We start from the raw sequence: 12,306 nt of genomic DNA on the forward strand, positions 1-12,306 counted from the left end.
TAAAAGCGTTGGTTAGTCAAAATTTGTTGAGAAAAAAGTTGCGATTATATTAAAATTGTCCTGATTTAAATTCCGGTGATGCCTCATTTTATGTTCTGTAGAAATTTATGAAAATGAAAATTTGATGTAGTCTTAATGCCGTGCTAAGCTGAACCGTATTATCCTGCAAATAAAACATGAAATGATTAAAACACCCTATTGTTAAATTTAAATGGAACCAAAGTTCTAACCAATTATAAAAATTGCAAGATCTAAAAGCGATGTTTTGTCACGATTTGTTCTGATTTTGTCAAACTGCTGATTTAAATTCTTGTAAATCTGAACAATCTCTAGATATCGCTGTATTTTTTAAATGGTTGTTTGGTAGTAAAAATTGCTTAGCCATATTTTTTTCAGAAAAATGCTTTGATCTTTGTGGATTGGCGTAGATTAACAGTTATTATTATTTGAATATTGGCCGATATAAATTCTCATAAAATTTGATGACGATGTTTTATTAAAAATTATTGTTTTTCTTGACAAAGACAAGTTATGAAAACTTAAGAATATGTCAAATAAGATTCCGAATAATCTTGATGATCTATTAAAAAATACATTTTCATACAGCAGCATTTCTTTAAAAATATTTCTAACAGATAATTTCCTATAAAAGTAAAGGAAGTTTATGAAAATATAAAATAACGTTTTGAAAATATGCACTTGTTATAAGTGAAAAGACAAGCCATAAATAACAATAATACTTCGATCATTTCATTTCATTTACTCTTACTTGAAAGTCATCGCTGATTAACAACAGTTAAATTCTTTAAAAATAATTCTCAAAAACAATAAAACAGTTTAATAATTTAATAAATCTTGTAGTTATTTCTTGATTAGCAATTTCATTCTTTAAAAAATACACTAATTGGAAATAACAATCGTGACATGTTTCAAGAGCTCAAAAACAGCCGCACATTTTCAAGACTTGCCTTACGTGATTGAGAAGAAGTGAAAGTGTTTTGAAATATAAAGCGTGAAGATGCCAACGGGAAATAGAAAAATGAAGTAGGAAACAAAACTAGAAAAACCACAGTAGCCGAGAGAGAGAAAAATGATGAAAAACAGAAGAAGAAAAACCACAGTGGTCGAGAGAGGAATGATTGATTGATTTGTTCATTTACGTCGCACTAGAGCTGCACAATGGGCTATTGGCGACGGTCTGGGAAACATCCCTGAGGATGATCCGAAGACATGCCATCGCAATTTTGATCCTCTACAGAGGGGATGGCACCCCCGCTTCGGTAGTCCGACGACCTGCACGCGAAGTCGAGCACTTTACGGTAGAACAGTTTAACGAGGACCAATACCGCACACCCTCGGTCCCTACGCAGACTGATCCAAGTGGTCACCCACCCGCACACTGAGCGCAGTCAGTGATGCTTGACTTCGGTGATCTGCTGGGAACCGTGTCTTAACGATCAGTCCACTGCGGGACTACCGAGAGAGGAATGAATGCAATGAATAAACAACTACAGGATAATTTTAAACCCATAGTTGTTTATTAATTGCATTTGAACCATATTTCCAAACTCATAAACCATAAGTATACATTTTTCTATGGTAGAAGTTTTGATTTTTAATGACTTATCCTCGTGTCATTAAATTAGATTAACTGAGTAAATTGAACGAAGTTTGATTAATGATGCAAATTCTCTAACGTACCTGAATAGCGAATTAGAGCTATTTTTATAAAGAACTACGGTTATTTTTTTAACGACGTTATTAATGATTACTTTCACGTAAAGAACTCGATTGAAAAAGAAATTTAATTAAAACATTTTTCTTGGTAACGTGGAGAAGTATAACAAGTGAATGACTTTATCCTGAAGAGCATAAATCAATACCTAAACCTACTTTGTTCTTAAATAGGTATAGAATTTTTTAAAATCTTTTTTGAGTAGCCAATTGGTGTCAAAAATATGAAAATTGTCGCTAGGATGAATATTTATTAATTCATCAAAGTGAAAGCGCTTGGCTGTAGGAAAACTTTTCCAAATACTTAATACCCATACTTTATAAAGAATATATTGATGGTAACAGTAACTTTTAAGGAAAGTATTCCGCTTGTAATGTATGCTTCAAATATTACAGTTTGAAATTACTGCTTAAAAGCAATAAATTCTCAAGTAACAGAATGCGTTTTATTGTTTACTGTGGGAGAGAAAATATAACTAGTGATATTTACTTGCTCAAAAGCTTCATTCATTTGAAAAATATACAAATTAGAAATAACAGTTGACATGTTTCAAGAGTTTAAAAACAGGCACCCATTTTTAAAATTTGCTAGACGTGAACGAAAAGAAACAAAAGTGATTTGAAATATAAAGTTTAAAATTGCCATCGAAAACTGGAAAACTAAAGGTGAGAAACACAATTAGAAAAACAACAGTAGCCGAGAGAGAAAAATAAAATTAAAAACAGATTAAGAAAAGCTACAGTGGCCGAGAAGGTAATGAAAGCAATGAATAAATAATTATTAATAAAAGGCAATGAATAAAATGCAATCAATAAAAAACTACAGGATTATATAAATCCTGTAGTTTTTAATTCATCGCATTTAAACAATATTTCCAAATTCATAAAGCATAAGTTCACACATTTCTATTTTAGAAGTTTTGATTTTGAGTTGATATACCCTTGTGACATAGAATTAGATTAACTGAGTAAATTTAACGAAGTTTGATTAATGATACAAATTCTCTAGCGCTCCGCAGTAGCGAATTAGAGCTATTTTTATAAAGAACTAAAGATATTTTTTAACGACGTTATTAATGGTTGCTTTCATGTAAAGAACTCGATTGAAAAGAAATTTAATTAAAACATTTTTCATGGGTAACGCGGAAAAGTATAACAAGTGAATGACTTTATTGCTTCCTGAAGAGCATAAATCAATACCTAAATCTACTTTAATGTTAAACAGGTATAGAATTTTTTATAATTTTTTTTTGAGTTGCCAAATATGGCCAGAGGTATAAAAACTGTCGTCAAGATGAATCAGGATTAATTCATCAAGCGGAAGTTTTTGGTTCTTGGAACAATTTTCCAAACTTTGACAACGCATACTTTATAAAGAATATATTAGTTGTAACAGTAATTTTTAATGAACATAATTCGGTTGCTATGTACACTGGGAAAGAAAGTATGATCAAAATTACTAGAATATGGAAAAATTTAACGTGTTTCTGGCTCTATGAGAACAAAAAGTGTGGATAATTTTACCGAAGTATTTTAGCAAATGATTTTAGTAAAACAGAACATAAAGTATGGTTTTATAATGTGTATTAAAATTAGGTAAATGTGGTAACAACTTGTTCATTTTATCATGATAGAGAATGGTCTAAAATCTATTTATTCGGTTAAACTTACTTATTAGTTTCGTATTTTTTACTAAATGCGTCGTAATAAAAGCTATAATTTTGAAAAAGCAGCATTTCCCGGTTACATTAATCCACCTATATTTTTCCCACAATAAAATGATAAATAGAAGAGTTAGATACTTTAGGCTGCAAGTTGATTTTTGTTTTGGTAAAATATAGAATGACGAAATATTTCTTTAATTTTGGCGAAATTCATTTCCTCGAAGAAGTGACGACAGTTATTTTGTTCTTTCGACGAAAAATTCGCTCGGAGCATATACCAGGAAGTTGTTTCGTCAAAAGCGAAGAAAATTTCTTGATATTTCAGTATCTATTTTCAACAGAGTCGCGAAACCCCAATTACACAAACTAAATAGATCCTGTCATCTTTCAAAAATGAGAAGTTTTGGATGTTCTTTGGGGTAAGTGTCCCTGTCCATATTTGTTGATGGTCGCCGTGGCAAAATGGTGGTAACGTCAAGACTTTGGTTTCTCAGGCTTCAAGTTGTTTCCCTGCAAGCAGTACTTTTTGCTTCTAGAAGACCATTTTTATGAGTAAATCATAATCTTGAGTTTTTTGAGTTTGAGCCTCATTTATTCTTATTTATTGAGCCAAACTTAATTCTTGAGTTTGAGCCTCGTAGTTTTTTCTTCTTCTTTTTTTTGCGTTTGTAATTGCACGTTTCAGCAACTTGACAGATAACAAGCATTATGAAAATTGCTTTGGAAATAAATTTCGATTAACTTCCTGTCCTGTAAAAGATTACGGATTGAATTACGGTAAAAAGTACTGGCACCTTGATAACAGCTTCTGTAAAATCCAATTTATCGTAAAATCTAATTACTGTAAAAATAATTTTTACAGTTATATTCTTACAGTAATATTCATACAATAATATTCATACAGTATTATATTCTTACAGAAGTATTCATACAGTATTATTATTTATTTTTTACAGTAACATTCTCTTGATTACAGCGAGTAAGTGATTTTACAGTAAATATTACTGTAAAAATTACGGTGTATCGGGTACTTAGTTATGTATCAGATTTTCTAGAATTAAGGAAGTTGTGATATTGAATAAAAACATTTTTAAAATATCACATACTCTTTAAAAAGTAACAGGCTATTTACAAGCAGATCTACAGCTATAACTGTTACAAAATAATTGCTTTGTAAAATAATAACAGTATCTATCCGACCGAATTTTTTTCATTCCTTTCCCAAAATATGAAATCTGAAATGAATAACTTAGTTTGAAAAGGTCTTGGAAATAAAGAGGTTGGAAATGCTATATAAAAATATTGCTTCTTAAATATTACTATGTCTTTCAAAATAACAAGTTATTTAGTAACAGATCTAGTGCCATAACTGTTTCATTAGAGAACAACCATCTTTGTGTCTTACACTTTATTGCATCATTTCTTTCACAAAATTTTCAATCGGAAAGGAATAACTTATTTTGAAAGGGTGCTAGAATTAAGGATGTTGGAAATACTGAATAAAAACCTCATCTCCAAGATGTCATAGGTTTAATCCACCGTTAAAGAAATATGGAATCTTTGAGTGGTTTAAAAGATTCCAAGCCATTAAAAGGATATGAAATCAATACCAAGGCAACGTATCTTACAAGACGAAAGTTATTTTGCAGTTTATCTTATTTCTAAGATTATTTTTTGAACATAAACCGCATATAGCCTATACTTCCTCGAATGCTTGAATGTTGCTTAGTGCAGTAAAATGGAAAAATTCTTTACTCACAACTTTCGCGACATCGATTGTCGTATTTTTGTATTCAAGCGTTATTAATTGAAGACAACGTGTTTAAGCTGCATTAAATTATGTTTCTCTAAGAGAAAATGAGCATTTTCGTAAAAATTAACATCTTGGTTTGGAGAGGCACTGAGAAAGAAAATTTACATATTCTTATTTAGAATTGGAATATTTGGAGCTTTACTTTGTAGGGAAGTGATTTAATAATTTTTATCTCATTAATTATGTTTATTAAGTCAACTCTAACACTTCATTTGGATGCGACAAATTTTTTAAATTTTTATCTTATCAGTTCCTTTTATTTTCATTTGAAACTACTTAGTCAATAAATAATTATTTTTACAAAAATTGATATCAGTTATTGGCTGACTTAAAATAAACTGATTTAGAAACATAAAATATATAAGCACTCAAAATAATTTGTTATTCTTAGTTACGTAACGTGAATTTAATTTTTACGTAATTTGAATTTAAATTTTTTTTCAGCAATTTTGAAAATTTTCGGAAATATCAGCCTTGTTTCAAATTTATAATTCAAAGTTATTCAATATTTCAAACTTGCATATCGAGCTCCGTATATTTTCTTTAACATACATTTTGTGCTATGTTTATTTTCTTAAACATGCATTTCAAGCTATGTCTATTTTCTTTGATGATTCTTTCGCTATGTCTATTCTCTTGAATGGGCATTTCGAAATACGTTTATTTCTTTAAACACGCATTTCAAGCTATGTCAATTTTCTTTAACATGCATTTCGAGCTATGTTTTTTTTCTTAAACGTGCATTTCAAGCTATGTCTATTTTTTTAAACACGCAATTCGAGCTATGTCTATTTTCTTAAACACGCATTTCGAGCCACGTCTATTTTCTTGAACATGCATTGCAAGCTATGTCTATTTCCTAAAATGTGTATTTCGATTTATATCCATTTTGTTATATGTGCATTTTGTGTAACAAAAAATGTTTTACTGTTACTAAATGTTTACATTTTTGAAGGGTGTTAACTAAAAAGTTTTTCGGCAATCTACACGCGTTTGCTAAAATAATTCACACATATGCGAAACACAACACATAAATCAGATTTTTATAAGCTACTCTTAGAAAAACAAATTTCAGAATGGATTGTTATAGTAAAATCATGTTAAAATTAGGATTAGTTAACTATTAAGCAAAGTCACTTTTTAAATTTAAAAAAAATTGTTTGTAATAAACGATTTTTAATTTATTATTTAAGTTCAGAAACCAAAAGAAATTGAATTGCTACAATATTTATTGACTACAAGCAAATCAAAGTGATTAATTTAACTTTTTCAAGTTAAAACCAGCCTAGTTAAAATCGATAAACATAAATTAATATACTACAGCTATTTTCATAACTATGTTTTGCTCTAGGGTTTGAAATATGTTTTCAATGAAATGTAAGACAAAAGCCTTATTCCCAACGAGTGATTTTCATTAATATTCCATCTAAACCATCCTTTTTATTTGCCATCCATCAGTATCGTGCATGGTTTATAACCAAACAAATAAATTTTATCCAGTTTCAAGCATTTTTTTTTCAACGTTTCAGAAAATTATATTATCACAAACCTTTTTTTGTGCAATTTAAAATTTATTTTTGACAAAAGTCTTTAAATATTTACGTTTCAACAGAAAAATATAGAAAGTTCACAATTTAATCATGAAGAAACCCTTATTTTTATTAATTTAAAACAATTTAAATACGGTCGTAAATTATTAATAAAAGTAAAGTTTGAAACTCTCAGCGCATTAAGAAATTGACATTTGTTTAAACGGTTTGCCCGGCACAAAGTTTTTAGAAGTAAACTGTTAAACTAGGGCAAACAAATAGTTTCAGAGTATTTTAAACGGCTGGAGGAGAATTTTGTAAGAGGTTATAATTTTAATTACTAACTTCTCGCTTTTGAACAGAATGGTTATTGTTACATTTAACAAAAGAGAATAATCAAACCGAAATCCATTGATATTATTAGATATTGATGTAGCATATACAGGAGATTTTAATATTTGCTCTATTATGAATTTATAAAAATTCAAAGTCTCTAATTTTTCTTAGACATATTAACTTTTATAATTTTTAAAATTTAATTAATATAATTACACTCTATAACAAAAAAATCGACTCACCAAGAAGGAGTTGTTCGATGGAAACGAAAATTGGTGGATAGGAAGACAATGTACAGAATAGTGAATGATTAAAATTTCAGAACAATTGAATAATTTATTGCAGAGTTACAGTAATAAGTTCAGTAAGGTGTTGACCCGCCTCTAACCTGGATAAAATCTGCCACAAGGCGTGGCATTGACCGATAAAGCTCCCGGATGGTCTCTTGCGGTATTTCCTGCCAAATTCGATCCAATTGTCGAACGAGATCATCAACATTCCGTGCCAGACGCAATCCCTTTCCCATCATATCCCAGACATGCTCGATGGGAGAGAGATCTGGTGATCTGGCAGGCCAATGAAGAGTTCGACAAGCTTGCTGACAGTTCATAACAACACGCGCCGTATGTGGTCTGGCACTGTCCTGCTGAAAAAACAGCCCAGGGCGCTGCAAAAGGAACGGTAGCAAAACAGGTCTTAGGATGTCGTCGACGTACCGCTGTGCAGTAAGTGTACCTCTAATGACGACCAAAGGGGCCCGGCTGTCAAAGGAAATGGCACCCCAGACCATAATGCCTTGTTGAGGGCCGGTGTGGCGTGCAATAATGAAGGCAGGATCCCCCCTCTGCCCTGTGCGTCTCCAAACACGTCTTAGATGATCGTCAGGACATTCGTCTTTAGCGGGATTCGTCGCTAAAGACTATACGTCCCCAGTCGGCATCATTACAGCCATATCTGTTCAAAACATTCATGCATACGAAATTTCAAAGCAATCGAATGATTGCTTCTTGGTGCGTCGATTTTTTTGTTATAGAGTGCATAAACATTTTGACAGTGATTTGGAAACTTCTAATTATCTAACCGTCGTTGAAGAGCCGACGCAATTTTGGGTGTACGACTACTTATGTTCTATTCCATAGTCTTGTAGTTTTGAACCCAATCCCCAAGACAAGGTAACTCCTGGATCAAGTATTGGGAGAAATTTGCCTTTGTGGAGGACTTTTTGATGGAACAAGCTCGCATTTGCTTTACATGGAAAAGAAAACCGCGAAAACCTCCCTCGGTTAGCCTGAAGACTAGGGGACTCTAACCCATCATTCGTCTACCACTGAGGAAATTTTACGTCAGCACTGTGGTGGGTGTGAGCCGAGTGCGGAATTCGTATCGACCAGTCATCGCTGGGATTCGAACCCGGTTCACCTTATTGGAAAGCGAAAGCTATAATATCGGATTTTCCGTAATATGCCGTGGTGGTTATATCGAATTCTATTACTCGTTGCATCGAACTGTATTTCGTAATATGCTCTACGAAATTACATCGAACTGTTTATGTATTTGTAAAAATCTTTTTCTCTTCAATTTGAAATAAATAGTTGAAAAATCTTGTGTAATTTGATCCATAGCTTCCATCAAAAAGCTCCGAATATATCTTGCATTTTTTTAAAAAAAATCAATTTGTTTTCTAAACTAAACAAATTTTTATTTTCCAGTACGCAAATCTCTTTGCACCTGATTTGTAAAAGATAAAATGTGAAATAAAATGCATAACTGCATTTTTATCTTAAATCTCCAGATCATGTACTATTAAATAAAGGCTAAAAGAAAGATATTCTAAAATTTTTATGGATCTTCCAATGGTACTTAAACAATGTTAACCTCTTTTCAGCTTAAATGGATTAAAAGATATAGAAACTGATGAAGCGACTTTTTTGTACTTCTTTTTGCTCTTAATTCTTCTGCTTCTCAGTTTAGTTCGCTTCTTTCAGAAAACCTCAACAGTTTCTAACTTCGTTTTAAACAGGGAATTATAGCAATATGTTTTCCTTTGAAGCAAGAAAAGTGTAGTGAAGCTTTCAGTAAAAACATTCCCTTTGTCCTCTATTTCTATTTTTATTTTTATAAAATTGCTAACTTTGGGGGGCTAGATTTGTAGAAAACCTCTTTTCACCGTAATATGATTTTGAATGCTTTCCCATGGATAGACTAAGTCGTTGTCGCGCCAAACTGGAGGGAAAAAGTAAGATTGGAATTGAATTAAAGGAGCTTTTTCCTCTTTAAAAGTCGTTTTTTGTATCTAAAATCTATTTTGTATAGTGGATCATATACTTTAGAAAATATCTTTAAATGAACTAAGTAATAGGATGTAACTTTTATACCGTTACCTAAGATCTTTTAAATTACCAAAATGGTTCGAATTTCTTTTGGTGGTTTTTATATTTCGTAATATGTTTTCGGATTCTCTTAACAAGAAGTCTTGATTTTTGTTTTTGATTGTAGTGATATTTGTGCTTATTCATTAGAAAGAAAGTTATTTGAGTAACTTTAAACAAGACGTACAGATTTACATAGAGTTGAACTATAATTTCCTTTAACTTTGCTGCAATCTTCGCAATGAGCAAAGTTTAACCATATTAAGGGGCAGTTTAATTCTTAAATTTGACAAAAAGTCCCTTTCAGCGAAAATATGATCCAGTTTAACTAGTTATTGTTGCAGCAAATTTTCATAGTTTGAAGTTCAAGGTGGCGATGAACTATGATCGTACAAACTACAAGCGGTCTACTTAGAGAAAAAATTTGAAAAAAATTATCGTACTGAACGGTACTGATATTTCTGGTAAGAAAGACGATAATTTTGGTAATAAATCTGCGTTATAAAATATTTAAGCCATTCATTTGGTAATTTTTCTATTCATATAACAATGATTTACCGGAAATTCTTCCTTTGCAAATAATAGTTCTTATTACCTCATATTTAGCAAAAAATACACTGCCCCATCCCTCGTCAGTAACTATTTTCATTAAAACAAACCTTTAGTTATTTTTTGGCAGTCAAATATTCACCATTTCGTATTTTTTATGTGTTAATTAGTTTAGAGAAATAAATTATAAAATTTCTAGACATTACGGACTGCTAAAGATAAACAACTTACATTAATTGCATTTTTAAGCATTCAAATATTCATCATTACTTATTCATTTTATGTGAATCAGTTTAGAGAAATAAATTCTGAGCTTTAAGGAATGATAAAAAGAATTCAATAATCTTTATTAGACATTATTTAGCATTCAAGTATTCATTATTACTTATTTATTTTGTTTTAATCAGTTAAGAGAAATAAATTATGAAATTTCTAAACTTTACGAACTCATAAAGAACAACAACTTAAACCTGCTTCATTAGGCATTTTTTAGCATTAAAATATTCATCATTGCTTATTCATTGTGTGCGAATCAGTTTAGAGAAATAAGTTACAAAATTTTTAAATTTTAAGGAATGATAAAGAGAATTCAATAATCTTTATTAGACATTATTTAGCACTCAAATATTCATTATTACTTATTTATTTTGTTTTAATCAGTTTAGAGAAATAAGTTATAAAATTTCTAAATTTTACGGACTCATAAAGAACAACAACTTAAACCAGCTTCATTACGCATTCTTAAGCATTCAAATATTTATAATTACTTATTCATTTCGCGTGAATCAGTTTAGAGAAATAAATTATAAAATTTCTAAGCATTACGGACTGATAAAGATAAATAACTTAAACCAGCTTCCTTAGGCATTCTTTAGCTTTCAAATATTCATCATCACTTACTCTTTTTGTTTTCCTCAGTTTACAGAAATAAAATTATAAAATCTCTTAACTTTCAGGACTGATTAAAAAAAAAAATTTCAACCAGCTTCATTAGGCATTCTTCAGCATTCAAATATTCATAATCACTTACTCATTTTTTTCCCTCAGTTTACAGAAATAAAATTATAAAATCTCTTAACTTTCAGGACTGATTAAAAAGAAGAAAAAATCAACCAACTTCATTAGGCATTCTTTAGCATTCAAATATTCATAATCACTTACTCTTTTTGTTTTCCTCAGTTTACAGAAATAAAATTATAAAATCTCTTAACTTTCAGGACTGATTAAAAAAAAAAAATATTCAACCAGCTTCATTAGACATTCTTCAGCATTCAAATATTCATAATCACTTACTCATTTTTTTCCCTCAGTTTACAGAAATAAAATTATAAAATCTCTTAACTTTCAGGACTGATTAAAAAAAAAAAAAATCAACCAGCTTCATTAGGCATTCTTTAGCATTCAAATATTCATAATCACTTACTCATTTTTTTCCCTCAGTTTACAGAAATAAAATTATAAAATCTCTTAACTTTCAGGACTGATTAAAAAAAAAATATTCAACCAGCTTCATTAGACATTCTTTAGCATTCAAATATTCATAATCACTTACTCATTTTTTTCCCTCAGTTTACAGAAATAAAATTATAAAATCTCTTAACTTTCAGGACTGATTAAAAAAAAAAAAAATCAACCAGCTTCATTAGGCATTCTTTAGCATTCAAATATTCATAATCACTTACTCATTTTTTTCCCTCAGTTTACAGAAATAAAATTATAAAATCTCTTAACTTTCAGGACTGATTAAAAAAAAAATATTCAACCAGCTTCATTAGGCATTCTTTAGCATTCAAATATTCGAGTATAATGATACAAAATATTCTTCGACTCAAACTAAATCCATTTTAGTTGAATTTATTGAATTGAAAAATACTGTCTTCTAGAATTATACTGTCATTACGTTTATAACGAGAAGCTCCGGCGATTATGGAATAATGTGATAAAAGTAGTTTTCCTTTACGAACTGAAACTGTCAAATTGAGCCAGAGAAAATGACACGGAGAAGAACATATCATTGGACAAAATTGTCAGTGTGGAGAGTTTCAGCTTTATAGCTCACTTTTTCCCGAACCATTTCGTTTCTCTGCGTTGATGACTCAATTTACGACCTTCTTCGTCATAGGAACACTATTTTTACCATTTTTTTTACCCTCTTTTCCATGTTTGTATATTTATTTACTGCCCCATCCCTCTTCAGTAACTATTTTCATTAAAACAAGCCGTTAATTTTAATGGGGTGGGCCTGTGTTTCGGGGTGATTCGAAAGTTCGTTTGCGAAAGAGTGGGGTAGTCGGATGTTTTCCGGTAAAAGA

Source organism: Parasteatoda tepidariorum, chromosome 12, assembly GCF_982258835.1.
Source record: "Parasteatoda tepidariorum strain Cologne lab strain chromosome 12, Ptep-v5.0, whole genome shotgun sequence".
In the NCBI taxonomy this organism is placed as follows: domain Eukaryota; kingdom Metazoa; phylum Arthropoda; class Arachnida; order Araneae; family Theridiidae; genus Parasteatoda; species Parasteatoda tepidariorum.